The following is a 3,159-nucleotide window of genomic DNA, read 5'->3' as shown; positions in this document are numbered from 1 at the left end:
AAATCTATTAAAATGCTTTAAATCAAATTTCTTATCTTTTGGGTTTCTTTCCTAATTCTTCCTATTTCCACTTATCTTCTTAGCATAAAACAATGAATAGCCATTAAACAAATAGCCATTACTTTGCACAATCATTTGTAACTATTATTTTGGCTTAACATCATATTGACATTATAATATTTGATAACTACTTTGATAATTTCTATGCAAAACCTTCATCTTAAACTCTATATGCAAATTAATCTTAGCATCATTAATGAAATGCCCCATTCCTTTTACAACAACAAAGAATGAATTGGTCCCTTTAATCCAAACACACTCTAGGGTATTTGGGTGCACCCACTTATTCCAAAAAAGAGGAGATAAATTGAGATTTTCTACTATTCCACATAATCTTTTGCAAGAAAAAGATCCCAACTTTGGCCAATTTTTCTGGACAAATGAGCACCCAAAGGCCTTTTTTAGGATGTACCCAATTATCCAAAAAAAAAAATAGTATCAACTGAGGTAATTTTTCATGTTAGATGGTGCTTCATATTGAAAGATTCCAGATTTCTCCTAGTTTTTCGAACAATCAGTTTCATCCAAACACCACCCATAACTTTTCTTCCCCTTAATTGCAGAGAGAGAAGCTCACAGCAGGAGGAGACCACCGCGAGCACCGTGGAGATTGCGATTAGTAGCTCGAGAATGACAACGATCACAACCCACCAGATATGGCCAAGAGCCAGTCGGAGACGAACCCCATATCCACCAAGAACTGGTCATCGTCCTCCTCCCTGCTGCCCTCTCCAAATGGCTCAAGCCTTGGCTCGTCGACAGCGATGTATACCGACTCACGGATGACCGTTGAATGCCTGTCAGTAGGATTTTTATGTCTCACGAATTCTTGTGTTCTCTAGATTTGCTCTAAAGGACAGACTTAAAATGAATAGTGTATCAATTTGCGTATGTTAGTATGTGAAACTATGTTGCCATCGTGAACTCCCTGTTTTTTCCTTGTATTGTCTTGTTATTTTAGAGAATGACTCAAGCCCACAGTGGATGATGCATTTTTAATCAAGTAGTGATGCTGTAATTCCAAAGACCTAGGGAATATAGAATTTCGTGTGAATTTTGACATCTGTTTATGTAATTGTATTTTGTTTCTCTTGGACCTTGTAGTGTCACCACCTTCTTTATATAATGATTGTGAGCATTATTGTTCAATCATGCATTTTCTTCGCTTAGTCATGGTTGACAAAGTCATCTTGCTTTATTCTCTCTAAGTCGGTACACAGGCAGCAAACATAAAACAAAGCTCTCTCTCTAATGGGACATACACAAAACGATGCTCTTTTTTTGGTCGTCCCTAAAGAAAAAGAGAACAGAGGAGAGCTGGGTTGAGGTCTTCAAATCTTACCTATAAGCGGGTAAGATCCACTTATCAAGTGAGGACTCAGGATAGTAATGGTTAGGAGCAACCTCACAAACATGATTCCAATGCTTTTTGTCTAGTCTTATTTGGCGGACCACATGCAGAACTGAAGATGAAGGAAAAAAAAGGAGATGGGCATACCCAAAGCCAAAATAAAAAGGAAAAACATAGAGCAAGAAAAAGGAAGAGAAAAAAATATAAGTGCCTGTTGAATTGGACCAAACAGCAAACCAGAGAAAAGTCAAAGTTCATGCAGTATTCTTAAAGAACAAAAGGCACTTGCATTATTCCTTCATCCTTTCCCAACCCAATCCATGTCTCGCTTCCTCTTCTCCTTCTTCTTCCTCTTCGTCCTCTCATTCTCATCAGCCTTCCGATGGCGATGGCATTCCGAAGATGTTGAGATCATTCGTGGATATAATAGTGGATATGATATTGTTAGATATTTTATCCAAATTTGATGTCATTTCTAGATTTAGAAGATCCTTTAAGTAAATCTTTTTTTTACTAAAAAATCCTTTTAAGTAAATTCGAATTTGCATTTGGACTTGGATCTGTTAAAATAAGTTTGCTTTCGGATTTGGGTTGGATTCAAATCTGTACTTTATGCCGAATCTGGTTGAGATCTTGATCAAAATCTAGCGTGGTTGCATTTAAATCAGTTTACATGTAAATAACTTGTTTTTATTATATATATTTTTTCCGAATCCAGCCACATGCATTTCAGGTGCAATTATTGTAAAGAGCATCACTTCAGAGGCACCTACCTTGGATGTTGTTCATTCATGGAAATGAACGACATCGATCAAAACAGTGAACAAAGCTCGTTGTCGGCCGTTCATTTTAAATCATTCTGATAAGGTTTATCCGAAACCCAAACGACAAAAAAATAAGAGTGATGGGGCATCTCATTTAGAAAGAAGTGATACGAGAGAAATATGGTCAGAGCACATATTGCACACTTTGAGTGTGCCACTCCACCTAACTGCCTTAATGGGGTAGGGCCTGTCAGCTGTTGGAAGAAAGCATCCTCCACTTGCTCTGTCCAACTACCCTTATAAGTGCTCTCTACTTCCTCGCAATTTCTTACAACAACATCATTGGTTTGGTAAGCAGTGTATTTAAATTTCTAGATTTAGAAGATCCTTTAAGTAAATCCTTTTTTTACTCAAAGATCCTTTTAAATAAATTTGAATATGCATTGGGACTTGGATCTGTTAAAATAAGTTTGCTTTTGGATTTGGGTTGGATTTAAATCGGTACTTTAAGTTCAGATCTAGATGAAAATCTAGCGTGATTGCATTTTTTCTGAATCCGGTATAACCACATGCATTTCAGGTGTAATTATTGGAGGACAGATGAGGTGCAATTATTGTAGAGAGGATCACTTGAGAGGCAACTACCTACCTGCCTTGGATGTCATTCCGATCAAAACAGTGAAACAAAGCTCGTTGTCAGCCGTTCATTTTAAATCATTCTGATAAGGTTCATCCGAAACACAAACGAAAAAAAAAAGAGTTATGGGGGCATCTCATTCGTGGAGGATTTGGATGCTGTTGATCTTGAGATCAACGGCATTTATAAGTGCTATTCAATTATTGCACGCTTTGAATGTGCCACCCCCACCTAACAACTGTCATAATGGGGTACAGCCTGTCAGCAGTTGGAAGAATTAAATAATCCTCCACTTGCTCTGTCCAACGACCCTTATAAGAGCTCTCTACTTCCTAGCAATTTCATAT

The sequence above is a fragment of the Nuphar pumila genome, chromosome 15 (assembly GCF_984573655.1).
Source record: "Nuphar pumila chromosome 15, dmNupPumi1.hap1.1, whole genome shotgun sequence".
Classification (NCBI taxonomy): Eukaryota; Viridiplantae; Streptophyta; class Magnoliopsida; order Nymphaeales; family Nymphaeaceae; genus Nuphar; species Nuphar pumila.
The sequence above is the reverse complement of the archived record's forward strand: the minus strand, read 5'-3'. Positions refer to the sequence as shown.